Source organism: Schistocerca nitens, chromosome 5, assembly GCF_023898315.1.
Source record: "Schistocerca nitens isolate TAMUIC-IGC-003100 chromosome 5, iqSchNite1.1, whole genome shotgun sequence".
Classification (NCBI taxonomy): domain Eukaryota; kingdom Metazoa; phylum Arthropoda; class Insecta; order Orthoptera; family Acrididae; genus Schistocerca; species Schistocerca nitens.
In genome coordinates, this window is record NC_064618.1 from 469,262,394 (window position 1) to 469,283,315 (window position 20,922).

Here is a 20,922-nt window from a genome sequence, read left to right on the forward strand (position 1 = left end):
ACACCCGACAACTCAAGATTGTCATGTTAAACACTGGCCGGCCGGAGTGGCCGAGCGGTTCTAGGCGCTACAGTCTGGAACCGCGCGACCGATTCGGTCGCAGGTTCGAATCCTGCCTCGGGCATGGATGTGTGTGATGCCCTTAGGTTAGTCAGGTTTAAGTGGTTCTAAGTTCTAGGGGACTGATAACCACTGCAGTTAAGTCCCATTGTGCTCAGAGCCATTTGAACCATTTTGTTAAACACTGAGGAGGCAAATGTATGGGATAGCGATGTGCATATATGATGGCGGTAGTATCGCGTGGGCAAGGTATAAAAGGGTAGAGCGTTTATGGAGCTGTCATTGGTACTCAGGTGATTCGTATGAAAAGGTTTCCCACGTGATCATTACCACACAACGCAAATTAACAGACGTTGAATGCGGAATGCTAGTCGGGGCTAGACGCATGGGACAGAGCCACAGTGTCAAGTCTACACCGAGAATAACAAATTTCAGGCATTAGCTCTCACCACGGACAACGCAGAGGCCGTCGACCTTCACTTAGCGACCGACAGCAGCGGCGTTTGCGTAGAGTTGTCAGTGCTAACAGGCAAACAACAATGCGGGAAATAACCGCAGACATCAATGTGGGACATATGAGGAAAGTATCCGTTAGGATGGCGCAGTAGCCGGCCGCGGTGGTCTAGCGGTTCTAGGCGTTCAGTTCGGAACCGCGCGACTGCTACGGTCGCAGGTTCGAATCCTGCCTCGGGCATGGATGTGTGTGATGTCCTTAGGTTAGTTAGGTTTAAGTAGTTCTAATTTCTAGGGGACTGATGACCACAGATGTTAAGTCCCATAGTGCTCAGAGCCATTTGAACCATTTTATTTGATGGCGCAGCGAAATGTGGCGTTAATGGGCTCTGGAAGCAGACGACCGACGCGAATGCCTTTGCTAACAGCACAACATCGCCCGCAGCTCCTCTCCCGGGCTCATGACAGTATCGATTGCATCCTGGACGACTGGAAAAGCACGGCCTGGTCAGGTGAGTCCTGATTTCAGCTGGTATGAGCTGGTGGTACGGTTCGTCTGTGGCGCAGACCCCACGAAGCCATGGATCCAAGTCGTCAACAAGGCACCGTGCCAGCCAGTGGTGGCTCTATAATGGTGTGGACTGTGTTTTACATGAAATGAACTGGGTTTTCTGGTCCAACTGAATGTATTGTTGACTGGAAACTCAAAATCGTTAAGGCTTTCGTGGCCACTTGTTGACAAACTGCCTATTGGCTTCTGTCTCGGGTTCTTCGGCCGACGTTCGTTTAATGATTTTACTGACGAGTGGCTGGTATTGTCAAAGCTTCACCCTCCATTGTCGGTGGTGAACTGGAGCCGAGCTCGCGGCCGCAGACTATATTTACCTGGCGCGCCAACGTCCGAGGGCTTCTCCGCGGTCATTTCCGGTGCGGTTCTCCTCTTGCTACCTGCGACGGTCGTTCGCTGCAGTACGGGAAGCCAGGATCCGTTTACCTTAAGGCTTTCCTCTTTCTTGTTGAAACTGTTCGCGTGTTTTTGTATTACTACAGCTTCTCTGAACAAGCGCGTGTGATAGTGCTTCTCTACAGCTAGAACTTCCGTGTCGGCGAATTTTATTACGTGGTCGGTCCCATTCAGTGCGTGCTCTGCCACGACCGATTTCTCCACCTGCCCCAACCTGCAATGTCGCTTGTGCTCTTTGATCCTGGTGTTAATTGATCGTCCAATAATTCCGACATAAACTTTTCCGCATGTGCATGGTATACGGTATATTCCCGACCTTGCAAGTGGGTCTCTTTTCTCCTTCGCCGATCTAAGACACTCTTTGATCTTCCTTGTCGGTTTGAAAATCGTCTTTACGCCATGTTTGCGCAATGTACGGCCGATTCTGTCCGTCACTCTGGGAATGTATGGCAGAAAGACCGTACCCGACATTTCTTTTTCTGGTTCCTTACTTCGCCGAGTGTTTGGCTCTGTTACACTTCTAATGTAATTTGTGGAGTACCCATTGCTCCTCAGAACACTTTCCAGGTGTTGCATTTCTCGTCTGAGGTGCTGCGGGACAAGAAACTGCCATTTCTAGATGTGCTGGTCACAAGGGACGGCGAAAACCTGGGACACAGCGTATATCGAATACCAACACACGGACCGATACCTGCACAAATTATCAAACCACCACTCGAGCCAGAAAAGAGGCATGATTAATACGCTCGTAACGAGAGCAGGACGAATATGTGAGCCGCAGCACATCAGACGAGAAATGAAACACCTGGAAAGTGTTCTGAGGAGCAATGGGTACTCCACAAATTATACACTCCTGGAAATTGAAATAAGAACACCGTGAATTCATTGTCCCAGGAAGGGGAAACTTTATTGACACATTCCTGGGGTCAGATACATCACATGATCACACTGACAGAACCACAGGCACATAGACACAGGCAACAGAGCATGCACAATGTCGGCACTAGTACAGTGTATATCCACCTTTCGCAGCAATGCAGGCTGCTATTCTCCCATGGAGACGATCGTAGAGATGCTGGATGTAGTCCTGTGGAACGGCTTGCCATGCCATTTCCACCTGGCGCCTCAGTTGGACCAGCGTTCGTGCTGGACGTGCAGACCGCGTGAGACGACGCTTCATCCAGTCCCAAACATGCTCAATGGGGGACAGATCCGGAGATCTTGCCGGCCAGGGTAGTTGACTTACACCTTCTAGAGCACGTTGGGTGGCACGGGATACATGCGGACGTGCATTGTCCTGTTGGAACAGCAAGTTCCCTTGCCGGTCTAGGAATGGTAGAACGATTGGTTCGATGACGGTTTGGATGTACCGTGCACTATTCAGTGTCCCCTCGACGATCACCAGTGGTGTACGGCCAGTGTAGGAGATCGCTCCCCACACCATGATGCCAGGTGTTGGCCCTGTGTGCCTCGGTCGTATGCAGTCCTGATTGTGGCGCTCACCTGCACGGCGCCAAACACGCAGACGACCATCATTGGCACCAAGGCAGAAGCGACTCTCATCGCTGAAGACGACACGTCTCCATTCGTCCCTCCATTCACGCCTGTCGCGACACCACTGGAGGCGGGCTGCACGATGTTGGGGCGTGAGCGGAAGACGGCCTAACGGTGTGCGGGACCGTAGCCCAGCTTCATGGAGACGGTTGCGAATGGTCCTCGCCGATACCCCAGGAGCAACAGTGTCCCTAATTTGCTGGGAAGTGGCGGTGCGGTCCCCTACGGCACTGCGTAGGATCCTACGGTCTTGGCGTGCATCCGTGCGTCGCTGCGGTCCGGTCCCAGGTCGACGGGCACGTGCACCTTCTGCCGACCACTGGCGACAACATCGATGTACTGTGGAGACCTCACGCCCCACGTGTTGAGCAATTCGGCGGTACGTCCACCGGGCCTCCCGCATGCCCACTATACGCCCTCGCTCAAAGTCCGTCAACTGCACATACGGTTCACGTCCACGCTGTCGCGGCATGCTACCAGTGTTAAAGACTGCGATGGAGCTCCGTATGCCACGGCAAACTGGCTGACACTGACGGCGGCGGTGCACAAATGCTGCGCAGCTAGCGCCATTCGACGGCCAACACCGCGGGTCCTGGTGTGTCCGCTGTGCCGTGCGTGTGATCATTGCTTGTACAGCCCTCTCGCAGTGTCCGGAGCAAGTATGGTGGGTCTGACACACCGGTGTCAATGTGTTCTTTTTTCCATTTCCAGGAGTGTATTAGAAGTGTAACAGAGCCAAACACTCGGTGAAGTAAGGAATCAGAAAAAGAAATGTCGGGTACGGTATTTCTGCCATACATTCCCAGAGTGACGGATGGAATCGGCCGTATATTGTGCAAACATGGCGTAAACACGATTTTCAAACCGACAAGGAAGATCAAAGAGTGTCTTAGATCGGCGAAGGAGAAAAGGGACCCACTTGCAATGTCGGGAATATACCATATACCATGCACATGCGGAAAAGTTTAAGTCGGAATGACTGGACGATCAGTTAACACCAGGATCAAAGAGCATAAGCGACAATGCAGGTTGGGGCAGGTGGAGAAATCGGCCGTGGCAGAGCACGCACTGAGTGAGACCGACCACGTAATAAAGTTCGCCGACACGGAAGTTCTGGCTGTAGAGAAGCACTACCACACGCGCTTGTTCAGAGAAGCTGTAGAAATACAAAAACACGCGAACAGTTTCAACAAGAAAGAGGAAAGCCTTAAGGTAAACGGATCCTGGCTTCCCGTACTGCAGCTAACGACCGTCGCAGGTAGCAAGAGGAGAACCGCACCGGAAATGACCGCGGAGGAGCCCTCGGACGTTGGAGCGCCAGGTAAATATAGTCTGCGGCCGCGAGCGCGGCTCCAGTTCACCACCGGCAATGGAGGGTGAAGCTTTGACAATGCCAGCCACTCGTGTTAGCGAAACGTCAGTAAAATCATTAGATGAACGTCGGCCGAAGAACCCGAGACAGAAGCCAATAGGCAGTTTGACTGGAATTTGTCGTGTATAGTATGAGCTCCGAAGGATGTTATAAATTGCCGGTTTTAGTTGTGCTACATGTTTCAAAAGTGTTTTAAAGTGAAGGCATATTTATTCCGGTATGATTTTTTTAGAAAGTACGGATTTATTAGGCAATTTTGAGAAAAGACAGTAATTCCGCGTGGCATATTGTGCAGATCTGCGACTAAAAACTTGCATGCTTTAGACACCGATAAACTTAATAGTATGGCGAGCATTTTCATTTAAGAACAATCAGTTCTTAGTAGCTGGTCAGATTTCGGGAAATACGTTACCATAAACTTGCCAACGTGAATGAAAGGGTTTGTGCATGACTGTGTTAAGATTAGCACGGGCTTGGCAGTGAACGTGTACATCATCAAAGCTCAGAATATACAGAAGCTTTGCCAGTTTTTCCACCTTTCATTCAAAATTAAGATCTTTTCCCAATTCTTGGAATAGTTACATTGTATGCTACCCGGTGCGAGTTGCAGTTCGGTAGGTTTCTGCTTGGCTTTCCTACCGGCGATCTGCTGCAACGAGTTCACAGGTAGGTGTAGGTAATGGACGAAAGGAACCGCAGGATGACAATGCGCCGTGTTACTGGGCCACAATTGTTCGCATTTGGTGTGAAGAACATACTAGACCACTCGAGCGAAGAATTTGGCTACCCAGATCGCCCGACATGACTCCCACCGAACATTTGTGGGACATAATCGAGAGGTCAGTTCGTGCACAAAATCCTGCACCGGCAACACTTTGGCAATTATGGGCAGCTGTAGAGGCAACGTGGCTCAGTATTTCTGCAGGGGACTTTCAACGACTTGTTGAGTTTATGCCACGTCGAATTCCTGCACTGCGCGGGGCGAAAGGTGGTCCGACACGATATTTGGAATTATCCCTTGACTTTTGTCATCTATGGGTATTATGTTTCATTTTACGTTTCATTATTGGAGGGTCTGAAGCAGAAGTCTATCAAAATCACCAAGACTGCCAAACGAAGTGTTCTTTCACTGGAGCAATGCACAAGCACTAGCCACAACTGAACAAGTGTACCTGGGACCTAACTTGCGCTGATGTCCTCGATGTAGCTCATGTGATTCTTCGGTAACTGGACAGTTTGGCTTGGTGAGAAGAAATTTTCGTCTGATGAAAAAGTAATCACTTCTATAACCGGATCTTTTGTAGAATTCGACTGAATCTTCTTTCCTAGATGCCACGGAAGGAAAGCTAGTTGGAGCACATGAATAGCGGTCAAAGGAGACCATACTGCGAAATTTGAAAAGAAATTGTTTTAACAGGCGTGTCAGAGTACCCTTGTGACATATACCATACGCCTACTCGTAGGGGCACATATTTGAGTTACTTTTAGTAGAGGAGATAGCGTTTTATTACACACAGCCACACATGTCGATAAGTGGCAAGCGAGGATGTGCCAGCAAGCACTGCACATTTCAACAAAAGTGCCTTCCAGTATTGAGCACATAATGCTTTGCACCATATAACAATTATAGATTTAGCTGCTTTTCAAGTCTTAAAGAACTGTTGTATCGTTAATATATTTCTCCGTGAACTGAAAGAAGAATAAAAGAGCAGCTCCATTTCTAACATTCTGCGTGGTGTCTGTTGTTCTATATCGTGTCTCCCTACCACTTTCGCGCAACGACGCTCTGAGCGTGTTTTTTAGGGAATTGACTAGTTTGAACCTGGGACCTGTTGCTGGTAAGGAGACGTCAGACCACACATGACATGTAGAATTCAGAAGAGTTCAGTGAGACTAGCGATGATATAACCAAATACTTAATGATTTCAGCGTCAGCTCCACTGCACTCCCTGTGAAAGAATCTTAATACTAACTAAATTTAGTGGAAGGGGTCCAACGCTTTTCTATTTTTAGTTAGCTGGTAAAATAACGTCGAAAAAGCAGTTAAGTTTACCATTGGAAATTTTATTCTACTCACAAAACATTGTTTATAAATTGCACTATTGATAAAAGGAAATGTTTTAATACAGGATGGTAAAAACCAACTGCGTTCAACAAAAATGTGAACGAATGTTCCCTGAATGGGTTTCCAAGTTCTACAATGGATCGAAGGATGACCTATGCCATATCACATCTATAATCTAGGTTTAAATTAAGTTTCGCAAAAGAGAAAACTATCAAAATGGTCTACAGTGACCCTCAGTTATCGTTAATTACTTATCTAACTTGTCGTAAATTACAGTGGCTGATGTGGCTTCTCAATAACTATATAACAGAAAAATCATCGCGTTTCAGATTTTTACTTCAAGTGGCAAATGTGAACACCATGAGCTTTAATTGACGATCGACATTAGTATTACGCAAAAAGGGGGTGTAACAGATAAGACTTCTGCAGTTCTGAGTGAAGCTTTATGCGCTGTTATGTGGCATCGCGTGCATTCATTATCTTGTCGGTGTTCGTCAGGGGGCGACGGGCAGCACAGCTCCGCTCACCTCGCCGTCTCGGAAGCAACTCTCTCCTAACTTCTCCTTACTACAATTTACCGAAGTTGGTTTGAAAAAAACTATCTGGCTGTGTTTTCATCTGACCAATCAGGGTCTCAATGTTAACCTTAAGCTCCGCCTACAAAAATTCTGTCTATCCAATGAGAAACATTATACTTTTCGTGGTGGGGCAATGTTTTTAAAGTTTGAAACGTAACAGAGACGCGAAAAAGTCTCACGCTAAAACTTGCAGCTGGTGTGGTCCTTTTAACGTTATCGTGATATCTATACTGTTCTTCTGGAGGGCTCTATCTTTTAACATGGGCTGGGGGGGTGGTCCTGACGTAACAGAGACGCGAAAAAGTCTCACGCTAAGGCTCTAGCTTTTAACATGGGCTGGGGGTGGTCCTAACAGCTAGCTGGCGACGTGGGTGTCCGTCCCTTATCGTAGGGCCTTCTAACTTAACACGGTTCTGCTCTCGGCTTCTGTTCTCGTTCCTCCCCTCGGAACTGCGTCTGTCTCACGGTGGGAATGTATGACATGCATTTAGGCATTCTTGTGTTAGTCTGTGGTATTCCATTTGCTCACTCGTTACTCGTATTACTTTGGTTAATTTAATATCACGATTTATTCGGAGCTATGTGACATACTACTGGATTTGCTTATCATGTCAGGGTTTTCATGGAAGGTGTTGGATTTGCCTGACACCTTACACACTGTACACCTTTGTCTTAATATGATAATTTTATCTATGTATTTATGTTTGTAGAATACCTTTTATTGACTTGTTATGGTGAAAAACATGGACTGAAAAAACACGCTGGTTCAAATGCACACTGTTCCCTGTTAATGGGCACATCCGATACTTGAGATCTTCAATGAGCGTAGTACCCAGCACTTCTCTCTTTCTCTCTCTCTCTCCCTCTCTCTCTCTCTCCCCCCCCCCCCTCCCTCCGTCCCATTTTCTCTCCCTCTTTGCGTGGCAGCAACATTCATTCATAGTCATTCATACAGTCTATTATTATCCAAACCAAATAACATTTCCATCAGGATACAAGCATTCGAATTTCGATTAATGAGTAAGCTGTGATACAAAATTACATAATCACCTAAATTCGTCCTGTTGGCTCGGAACCAGTGAGTTGCTCACTGAATTGAAATGACAGACAATTTGAAATCCACTTCAGTTACCAAAACTGACAGTGGAATTGTCTATATGCCCAAAACGGGGTTGATAAATAAACATGAAATGATTATATTGCATTTTTGACTGGAATACCCCATCCGGGTATTCGTCCGCCTGGTGCAGATCTTTTGATTGTCAAGGATGAAATGATGAGATAACACAACATCGATTCCCCGAGCAGATTAAATTTCCAACCCAACCGGGAATCGAACCCAGACCCCCTGCATGGCATTGGCCACACTGACCACTGAGCTACGGAGATGGGCAGGAAGTTAATAGTAACACGAGAAATTCGTTTCAAGATCTAAATAATAAAATGTAGAAGCACAAATGCTAGACAATTCTAGTATTAAAAATCAAATTTCAGTTCCAAAATGATTAACATCTTGCGACCAAGGTCGTGTTGATGCTAACCATAATGAATTGTTAGTCAAACTCTGTGAATTTAAATGACTGAAAATTTTACATCAACTTCAATTATCAGAGTTGACTAAGACAAGAAACTCATCTAAACCCGTAAATAATAAAATTTAAATAACTGAACATTTTAAATCAACCTCAGTTACCAAAACTGACTTAATCAAGAAAATCATCTAAACCAGTAAACAATAAAGCATAGAAACACCATTGTTAAATAACTTCAGTATTAAAAAAAGTGATTTCAATCACAAAAATAATTAACACCTTGCTTTCAAAGTGGCATTAGTAGTATCGATAATGAACTGTCAATCAAACTGTGGATTTAAATGACTGAAATTTTTAAATCAACTTCAGATGCCAAAATTGATTTAGACAAGAAACTATCACTTAAAGCAGTAAATAATAAGATATAGAACTACCAACTTCAGTATTGAAAATAGATTTCAGTTTCCAAAACAATTAACCTTGGGAGTGACAAATATTACATCCATATGGCGATAACAGCAAGTCCAAAAACCCTCCCTTTAAACAACAGCAGTTAATCATAAGAAAATTTGAACACTCAACGAACAAGAATTTTAAAAATGGTAAAAGAAACTTGTAATTGGTCAGACAACCATCCACAAGCTGTGGCCAACACTTCGACAGCACAAAGATGCACCGATACTGCCCCACGATTAGAGAGGTCAGACAGGTGCAGAGCACATCTACACCGCACTAAGGTTGGATATTAATGACCAGTAATGTCCAGGATACTATCTCAAATTACACTGATACAATCCCACGCGAGAACAAGTTACCACATTAGCTGTTTTAAGATACAGAACAAAATCAACATCCCCGGGAAAGAATCGCACACAAGCGTCAGTAACGGCAGCTGTATTACACGGCCGGCCGGAGTGGCCAAGCGGTTCTAGGCGCTACAGTCTGAAACCGCGCCACCGCTACGGTCGCAGGTTCGAATCCTGCCTCGGGCATAGATGTGTGTGATATCCTTAGGTTAGTTAGGTTTAAGTAGTTCTAAGTTCTAGGGGACTGATGACCTCAGAAGTGAAGTCATTTTAGTCATTTGAACCATTTTTGTATTACACGGAACCACAACAGACCGATCACAGCCATAAGACGAACATACACACATCAAAAACAGTTTTGCATCACCTCGGTTCCGAGAGTTTCATAACCTGTGCAGAAAATTGTAATAGAGATCAACATAAACATCATTTCCGCCATTTTTATTGCTCATGAAAACCACAAGTTGCATATTGTACCACCATACAGCGACACCTTCAGAGGTGGTGGTCCAGATTGCTGTACATACCGGTACCTCTAATACCCAGTAGCACGTCCTCTTGCATTGATGCATTCCTGTATTAGTCGTGGTATACTATCCACAAGTTCATCAAGGCACTGTCGGTCCAGATTGTCCCACTCCTCAACGGCGATTCGGTGTATATACCTCAGAGTGGCTGGTTGGTCATGTCGTCCACAAAGAGCCCTATTCAATCTATCCTAGTCATGTTCGATAGGGTTTATGTCTGGAGAAAATGCTGGCCACTCTAGTCGGGCGATGTCGCTATCCTGAAGGATGTCATTCACAAGATGTGCGTGATGGGGGCGCGAACTGTCGTCTATGAAGATGAATGCCTCGCCAGTATGCTGCCGATATGGTTGCACTGTCGGTCGGAGGACAGCATTCAGGTATAGTACAGCCATTACGGCGCCTTCCATGACCACCAGCGGCGTACGTCGGCCCCACATAATGCCACTCCAAAACCGCAGGGAACCTCCACCTTACTGCAATCGCTGGACAGTGTGTCTAAGGCGTTCAGCCTGACCGGTTGCCTCCAAACACGTCTCCGACGATTGTCTGGTTGAAGGCATATGCGACACTCATCGGTAAAGAAAACGTTATGCCAATCCTGAGCGGTCCATTCGGCATGTTGTTGGGCCCATCTGTACCGCGCTGCATGGTGTAGTGGTTGCAAAAATGAACCTCGCCATGGATGTCGGGAGTGAAGTTGCGCATCATGCAGCCTATTCCGCACAGTTTGAGTCGTAACACGACGTCCTGTGGCTGCACGAAAAGCATTATTCAACATGGTGGCGTTGTGTCAGGCTTCTTCCGAGCCATAATCCGTAGGAAGCGGTCATCCACTGCAGTAGTAGCCCTTGGGCGGCCTGAGCGAGGCAAATCATCGACAGTTCTTGTCTCTCTGTATCTTCTCTATGTCCGAACAAGATCGCTTTGGTTCACTCCGAGACGCTTGAACACTTCCCTTGTTGAGAGCCCTTCCTGGCACAAAGTAACAATGCGGACGCGATCGAACCGTGGTATTGACCGTCCAGGCATGGTTGAACTGCAGACAACACGAGCCGTGTGCCTCCTTCCTGGTGGAATGACTGAAACTGATCGGCTGTCGGACGCCCTCCGACTAATAGGCGCTGCTCATGCATTGTTGTTTACATCTTTGGGCGGGTTTAGTGACATCTCTGAACAGTCATAGGGACTTTGTCTATGATACAATATCCACAGTCAATGTTTATCTTCAGGAGTTCTGGGAACCGGGGTGATGCAAAACTTTTTTCGATGTGTGTATAAGCGCGTGAGATGCGAGAGAAGCTAACGAATCGCCCACAACAAAACGATCCTCGTTAACTGCAGAGTGGTCCAACTAAACGATACAGCAGTTATCCAATTAACGTTTGTGTGCAGCCAGTCCTGGCCGAAATAAACCTGGTGTTAAATACGAATAACTCATCCAAATTATATCAAGTAACAAGAAAGTAATATTACACTTGATTTAACGATATTACATAAATCAGTGTAGTTTACCTTGCATGTTATAATTGGATTAATCACACGTAAATGGTCCAAACCGATACAGACCATCCAGATATTTACATCAACTTACTGTCACCGGGGCTTTCAAGGAATCAATGGAGATTTAAATCTTGCTCTTGCTGCACCATGTAATCGTAAGTTACATACAAGTCATTGTCAACTAAACATATAATCATTTTAGGCTCTATGTGAATAGCAAACAAGATACCAAATATTCATACTAACGGCCCTCTATTCCATCGCCAGAACACTTACACTCACGAGGAAAATTTACTGCGTTACATTGAATAAAACTCGGTCCGTTGCAACCCTCAACGTAACTTTCTTAGCTGTACCTATTTGACAGAACTAGCGCCCATAAAATGCAGGGAAGACGAAACTATCTCCTTCTAGCACATCATTTTAACCTTCCTGCTGAAATCACTGGGACGCGCTACGTGTGCTCTCCATGTGCATCGGCCCACTGAAAAAACACTCAAGAGCTGCTCGCAAAACAGCCTTCCCATCACAGAGCACCCGGAAGAAGATGAGGCCTGCTGTTGAAAGGTGTCCGTTTCCAGCCCAACTCGCCAGCTCTGGGCCACCTCCCTGCTGCTCGAAAAGTCTGACAAACAGCGCTGCAGACCCACCAAAGTGCACAACGGAGAGATACCACAAAGCGGAATCGATACACCGCCGGCGACCGACAAAGCTTATTCTCCCCCACAGAAAATCGAAAGGCCCCCCCTTTCCCTCTAACTAGATGAGGAAGAGAGCGACCACCCTTCTCTTTTATCCTTCGACACATGAACTCTTGAAGTCTTCCGCATCCAAATATTCTGGACCAACAGACTGACCAGATTAAAAACCTTTAAAATTTCACAGGGACACTCGAAGTGAGGTGACCATTTATTTGTGCACGTTTCCAGTTGTCACTAGTACCCTCCAGTGTTACCTTTTTCAGGAAGATGATCATCAATCGACCACAGAGTGGCCAACGGGGAGTTCAGTGGATAACTAAGCATCAAGGAAGCTGGAGTAGCTTTACTTGCTTCATGACTAGCGGTATTGAGAGCCGAATTTAACCAGGGTAGTGACACATTTCCACTGAAAATTCTGGTGGAAGACAATAAGAGCGGATTTGAGGTTCCAATTGACCCTTTCTGCAAATGAGGGTTGCGAATAGTATGGTATAGTGATAGTATGACATACCGCATTCTCACAACACAACTTCTTAAACTGTCGCGACACGAGGGTTTGGGCGTCATCACTTGCAAGTGGTCTCGGAGGACCAAAGATAGAAAATATGTCAGATAAACGACGAATAGTTAAACTGGCCACAACGACGCTACTGGCAACAAGCCATACAAAACGCGAGAAAGCATCAACAACGGCCGAGAAATAACGGTTGCCATTTCATAACATTCATGTTTCCGGCCTGAACTCTTTCGACGATACAACGGCCATCTGTCCGATGGAGCCTAAAACGTGATTCATCTGAAAAGGCCACCTGTTGCCACTCGGTGGACGCCCAGTTGCGGTATCAGCGCGTAAATTCTAGCCTTTGTCCCCGATGAACAGCTGTTAGCATGGACGCATGAACTAGGGCTTCTGATAAAATATCGCTAAATCGATACTTTTTCCAGAAAACATCGATATATATCTCCGAAGTATTTTCCCCTATTTATCGATGTCAATATTTTTTTCACAATTTTCGGAAAATATTTGAAGTTATTCTCTTGAAATTGTAGTAGGACATAATTTTACTTTCATTGTGTGAATGAGTCTTCCTACTTTTTGAGCTTTCATCATGTCCAATCTCTCTCTTTGACTGTGTAAAGCAAGTATATGTGGCGATAGAAGAAGAACTCCCATTGCACTGGGGGGGGGGGGGCATGGAGGTGTGAATGAAATAACAAGATTTCCGATGTGAAGAAACAGCCCACCAAGGTGCTGTTTCTTCACATCGACATTCTTAAAAAAACCACTGAAGAAAATGAACAAAGATCTGAATGAAACTTCCTGGCAGATTAAAACTGTGTACCGGACCGAGATTCGAACTCGGGATCTTTGACTTTCGCGGGCAAGTGTTCTACCAACTGAGCTACCCAAGCACGACTCACGCCCCGTCCTCACAGCTTTACTTCTGCCAGTCGTGCTTGGGTAGCTCCTTCGCAGGAGAGCTTCTGTTAAGTTTGGAAGGAAGGAGACGAGGTACTGGCAGAAGTAAAGCTGTGAGGACGGGGCATGAGTCGTGCTTGGGTAGCTCAGTTGATAGAGCACTAGCCTGCGAAAGGCAAAGGTCCCGAGTTCGAGTTTCGGTCAGGCACACAGTTTTAATCTTTCAGGAAGTTTCATATCAGCGCACACTCCGCTGCAGAGTGAAAATCTCATTCTGGAAAGATCTGAATGTTGCGGTGCGCGGAGACTTGTGAGTGGAAGTGCTGACGTAATCGAAGCTCGGCGGTACCAACGGAAAGTGGAATGTTTAGTTTCACCACGCAGAGTTAACACGACAACTGCTAGGTCACTGGAGTTTGTAGAAATGAAAAAGCAGAGAAGTCGCCATGCAGTGTTCCGCGTAAATCCGATATGTGACGAAATCGAACGATGGGCCCATCAGACATCTTTTATTGTGCTACTTACATGTAGTTACCATTTTAGCAAAGTGGTTATCGCTAAGCGTGAGGTCTAGTGGCTAGTGTTGTTACCGCTGGATCACAGGGTACGGGTTCGATTCCCGGCCAGGTTGGGGATTTTCTCTGCCCGGGAACCGGGTGTTTGTGTTGTCCTCATCATTTCATCATCATCTTCGTCATTCGTGACAGTGGCTAGATTGGACTGTGAAAAAAAAATTGGACTGTGAAAAAATTGGGGCTTTGTAGGGGCGCTGATGACCGCGCAGTTGAGCCCCCCACAAAACTAACATCATAGCCAAGCGTCAACGTGCAACGTTTTCATTTCCATTATGCAGCTCTAAAACCTGCAGTATATTGACAATGTGCAGCCACTATTTTTGTAGGCGGGTACATCGATACTTGTCCGCCGACATATCGATACTTTTATCGACAATTGAGATTAGAAAAGATATTTATTTTAAATATCGATATATCGGATTCCCGATATTTTTAAAAATATCAACAGACCTAGCAAGAACTATGCGCCTGCTGCAGAGGCCCATACGCAGCAGCGTTCGCTGAACGGTCGTTGAGGAGAAAGTGTTGGTAGCCCCTTGGTTGATCTGGGCGGTCAGTTGTTCAACAGTTGCACTTCTGCTCGCCCGTACAAATCTCTGCAGTCGCTGTTTACCCTTGTCATCTATGTCCCGTGGTGCACCACAAATGCCTCGGCGCCAGTTTTAGATAGCGGTGGCGTGCAGAGAATCTACAAACTTAGCCGTTTCGGAAATACTTCCACCCTTGCCCTATCGGACGTCAGATGAATCACTCCGTTTCTGCATAACAACGACTGCAGTATTTCCCCGTCCACCGACACGCTTTGTACTTGTATATCCTCCACTGATAGTGCTGCCACGTGCAGTCTGTGAGTGGTTATTGCAAGCTGACGTCGAACATAGTCGGGTTGCATTAATGTGACTGGACCGTGTCTAATTTCTTGCTGAGCGAGTAGAGCCTTATCGATGAACGCTTTGTTGGTAAACTACGTCATTTAGCCTAATGCAATATAAAAACACAATACCATTTAACAGTAGCAAATATCCGCCCCTTAGGACGATCGAATTCGCTATGTCTGACTGTTGCATATATCGTCTCTTAGTTGCAATGTAATTTGTTGCTAACGATATTAATGAGCTGTTACGAGCAGGTCACATAGTTAACCCCCGTAAAAGTGGCAATCACAATTTTAGTTCTCTTTTTATGAATTCATTTTAAAATTATTCTAATAAACAGTTGTGAATTTTGGATACGTGCTTTCTTACCCATCTAAGCGGTCGTTCTTTACATCAACATCTACATCAGTTCTCCGCAAGCCACCTGACAGTGTGTGGAGGAAGGTACTTCTAATCCCACTAACTTCGGACAATCACATTCTCTCATTCCATTACAGCAAACTGCTGTTTATGTCTGGGTGTTAGAGTAGGTTTCTACATTCATTTATTAAATGCAAAATGTTTAACATGTGACAAAATTTGTCGTGCACATTTGGCAATTACTGGTAACTGTAAATCAGCATTAAGCTGAGGATAATAATGGTTCGTAGCCCTTGTTTTGCGCAAAAGTAATTTTTCGCTTTGCCCGTATTTTCCGTTCTGTCCATATCATGTGCCCAATCTAACGAAATTATCAGTCATTGTACTGCAGCGGCTCAACTTCTTGGCGATGTGACGATTAGAGACTCCCATTCCCTCGCATACACTAAGTATTGCTTTCTCATCATATGATAACTGTTTTCGGCGTGGCGTTGTCACAATCGTGGTTTATGTATACAACACGCAGTGTCACTAACGGTGTCAGTTCCTTATCTGCAGCAACGGCACGTATGCACACACTAACGTCGCACGACTGCCTTTGTACCGAGTTCCAACCTGTACCTCCTGAATTGGAGATATCTTGTTGTATACTGTACTACTGGCATCAAATGCGATATCATTTGACTGCACCTGCCGGTATACTAGATCTCATACTATTGTATATACACTGCACAACTATTTCAACCGACAGTGTTAATTTTTCTACCAATATCCATGGCTTTCTACTGATTTCCACTACTGTATGCTTCATCTACTATTTGTTTTATGTGGTCATTCCACATAATGTCGTTCGAGGTGGTTACTTCTAGACGTCTTGCTTTGATACTGTTTCCAGCTATTTGTCCTGTGCGAGCTGAAAAGAGCGATACGAGAAGAGTGGGAGATAATTTCAATGCAAGGACTAAAAGCCGTAAAAGTCAATGCCGAAGAGAGTTGTTGAGGTAATGAGGAAGAACGGAGGTTGCATAAAGTACTAGCAATGCAATAGCACAACAGGGCAGTGAGTGCCATTATATCAATTTCTATCTAGTAAGTACAAAAGCCTTATTTTGTTACTCGTGTTATGAAACAAACGATGTAATTCCGTCATGATTGTTTGTCTTATATGTGCCTACAACATACATAATAAATTCTATAGATGCCGCTGCAGACAGTGTACTATTACTTTCGCAGGGATCCTGTCTTTATACTGATTTCCACTACTGCGATACAGATATATTTAACCAGTGGCCTTTGGCGACTAAATTTTAAGTTGCCACATTGTAAGTTGAATCTGTAATTTTATTTCATTTTGTGTTGGTTTATCACTTCGTATTTACCTCATTTCTGAAGATGCTTACGTCTGTCGAGTGAAGCATGACGATAAAAGAAAGTTGTATTCGATTTGTGGCTGCTCCACAATTTTCATTTCTAACGGTCGCTGTTCCTCCTGAAGGCGATGCGGACTGTAGCTGTTATGTTCGGCATTGTATTCCTAGCTGATGAATAAGCTGGTGGGTCGAAGTGGAAGTCTCGTCACAGAGATATTCAGACTTCTACTTCACGCTGGCAAAGATGGATAGTTTGCCTAGAAGTTTCCTAATGTGTGTTTTTGTCGCGTAGTGGTCGGCATCTGCTGTGATGTGAAGGATCTTATTCCGCAGTGTTTGCAGTTTGTCTAGAGGCGAATTTGCTGCCATAAACCACACCTCTGATCCATACAGCATCGTCAGAAGGATGACACTCCTATACACTACTGGCCATTAAAATTGCTACACCACGAAGATGACGTGCTACAGACGCGAAATTTAACCGTCAGGAAGAAGATGCTGTGATATTCAAATGATTAGCTTTTCAGAGCATTCACACAAGGTTGGCGCTGTTGGCGACACCTACAACGTGCTGACTGAGGAAAGTTTCGAACCGATTTCTCATACACAAACAGCAGTTGATCGGCGTTGCCAGGTGAAACGTTGTTGTGATGCCTCGAGTAAGGAGGAGAAATTCGTACCATCACGTTTCCGACTCTGATAAAGGTCGGATTGTAGCCTAACGCGATTGCGGTTAATCGTATCGCGACATTGCTGCTCGCGTTGGTCGAGATCCAATGGCTGTAAGCAGAATATGGAATCGGTGGGTTCAGGAGGGTAATACGGAACGCCGTGTTGGATCCCAACGGCCTCGTATCACTAGCAGTCGACATGACAGGCATCTTATCCGCATGGCTGTAACGGATCGTGCAGCCACGTCTCGATCCCTGAGTCAACAGATAGGGACGTTTGCAAGACAACATCCATCTGCACGAACTGTTCGACGACGTTTGCAGCAGCGTGGACTATCAGCTCGGAGACCATGGCTGCGGTTACCCTTGACGCTGCATCACAGACAGGAGCGCCTGCGATGGTGTACTCAGCGACGAACCTGGGTGCACGAATGGTAAAACGTCATTTTTTCGGATGAATCCAGGTTCTGTTTACAGCATCATGATGGTCGCATCCGTGTTTGGCGACATCGCGGTGAACGCACATTGGAAGCGTGTATTCGTCATCGCCATACTGACGTATCACCTGGCGTGATGGTATGGGGTGACATTGGTTACACGTCTCGGTCACCTCTTGTTCGCATTGACGGCACTTTTAACAGTGGATGTTACATTTCAGATGTGTTACGACCCGTGGCTCTACCCTTCATTCGATCCCTGCGAAACCCTACATTTCAGCAGGATAATGCACGACCGCATGTTGCAGGTCCTGTACTGGCCTTTCTGGATAGAGAAAATGTTCGACTGCTGCCCTGGCCAGCACATTCTCCAGGTCTCTCACCAGTTGAAAACGTCTGTCAATGGTAGCCGAGCAACTGGCTCGTCACAATACACCAATCAGTACTCCTGATGAACTGTGGTGTCGTGTTGAAGCTGCATGGGCAGCTGTACCTGTACACGCCATCCAAGCTCTGTTTGACTCAATGCCCAGGCGTATCAAGGCCGTTATTACGACCAGAGGTGGTTGTTCTGTGTACTGATTTCTCAGGATGTATGCACCCAAATTGCGTGAAAATTTAAGCACAGGTCAGTTCTAGTATATTATATTTGTTCAATGAATACCCGTTTATCATCTGCATTTCTTCTTGGTGTATCAATTTTAATGGCCAGTAGTGTAGATTCTTAGCTTCATCTCTGTTGATAGCCCCCCTCCCACCCCACCCTTAAGGAGAGGATAGAACTGATAGTAAGCAGCACACCTCTACTTCAGGCCCTATCTATCTGTTTACAAAACGTTGGGTTTCTGTCAAGCTTAAGGCCAAGATAGTCTACAGAGTCGGTCCACTGCATATTTTTGCCGACCACAGTAATAAAGCAGTCTGGGATGATTCTGGCTGCATGAATTTTTATTTTACAGATATTATACCAATTGCATGTCCATCCTTTTAGCAAGAGGTCTCTGGGATGACAGCCGTTTACTATCGTGGCAAGTAAATAAAAACATCTACAGCCGTCCTTATGATTTTATTTTATTTTGTCGTTACCAGTTTCAACACTTCAGTGGGTCATCTTCAGGCTGTTTTTGATGCGATACAGGTTGATATGATCCCCATGCATACCACATCTGTTGCCAGCAATACTGGACACGCAGATAATGTGTCAGCACTCCAACCATCAACTGTCAGTTGCCTAATTCATGTAGGTTACCAATTAACAGTCAGATCGGTAGGGGAAGGTGAGGTAAAATGACCAGGACAGGAAGAAAGGCAACTGCATATTTTGCCCGTCCGATCGGGAAAAGTGGCCATGGTGTTCACCCCACTAACATGTAAGAGTTAGTTGCGTCCATAAACATGCATAACGCAGTAGGTAAACTAACATCCAAACTCTTTTATATACAAACCTCTCATCCGCAATTGTATCCCTTTGTGACAATTTTGAATTAATTAAGTTGTAGTTTTTAAAATCATCTTTGTTCCAAATAGCCTAATATGAAAATGCTATTGAAATGGTGCAGCCACTTGGTATTCTTTTAGACACGAGGGTGTGAAAATACCTAAAAAATGTGCTCGGAACAACAAACAGTAGGTCCTGTTGCACTGTACTCTGATTCCGCTTAGGTAAGGAAAATTGGTCATTATGTAAGCCTTCAGAAAAATGCGTATAGTTCCAATATATTATTTTCTTTTTCGCTTAAAAATATTCATTGTGATGCCTTATAATTAGTAGAGTCAAAACTTGTAAGTGGTAAGCTTCTATCAGCAACCACTCAGCAACCACGGTCTATTGAAAATTGAATCTTTCTTCGAATGGACACTTAGCCTCCTCCTCCTTCTCATGCGGCCCGAGGTGTCGCCCTACAATGTCAACCGGCTCTTAAGGGAAAAGGTTCGGAGACCACTGGTCTAGACTGTCCGTCCGTCCAGTCCGAAAGAACATTGTGTCAGCTGAGTATCTTCTTAACTAGCCTCAATTCGGGTTCCCAAGGTTTTTGAGGTTATAGCCAGAGTCTCGATGGACAACTTTTCAAAGGAGGTCACACTCGCGGTTTCCTCAAGTTTAACACAAAACTTAATGGCAAACCGTTGCTCTAAATTCCGCTGTTCAATTTTAGTAACATACAACAAAAACACAACTTCACTGATGGCGCTCTGAAAACTCACGTGATGGCTGTATGGACCTGAAACTCGGACTGAGCATCTGGAAGGTATGAACACACCGGTCTACTCGAGTGGAAAAACACAGCTTTGCCAGATGCTCGCAGTGTTGTCAGTCTCATCACGATTCTCACACACCTCGTAAAAAGACATAATTTTCTATGCTACTTCAGGTGAGACAGCTTGATATTTCTGCCAAAGTCCTCCCATCTGGAATAGCAACAATACTAACCCTGATTTACGTGTTATATTTCGTTTTAACAGCAAAAGAAAATCTGCAGATCGTCCCTTTAATATCTATTATTTTCTCCTCAATTACTAACATTTATTATTTTACACCTTCCTTTTTTTCAATTAGTTTAATTTTCTTTGTAACTCATTCTTATTACCCTTATTTTTATTGTTCAAAACAGTTTGTGCTAGTAACGTGAAACAATGTACGATTATAAGTAAAATTGTAAAATGGACGTCATGTTTTTAAATTATTGTGCAGCAGGTCTTTGAATATGCAAGCAATGAAATGAAATGAATTTCCTGAAACAGCTAAACGCAAATGCTGGGATGGTTCTCTGAAAAGAATATATTCGATTTCCTACTCTAATCAGAAGTTGTGTGTCGTCTCTAGACCTTGACGTCGACGGAATTTTGAACCAAATCTTTCCTTCTGAGGGTGCAGTCGCTCAAATGTGATGACATTCGACGCAGGAATCCCGTTCAAGTCCTAGCGGTGGAAGACATTTTCTTTTCTGGTTTCTCTTGTGCCTTTGCCCAGTATTGGGGCAGAATCAGGATGGTTATTAACGGATTTGGCTCGGATGTCGTTCCTATTACCACACCATTAACCAACAAGGACGGAATATATATGTCCCAACTGCCTGTGTATAGTGTTATTGATGGGCG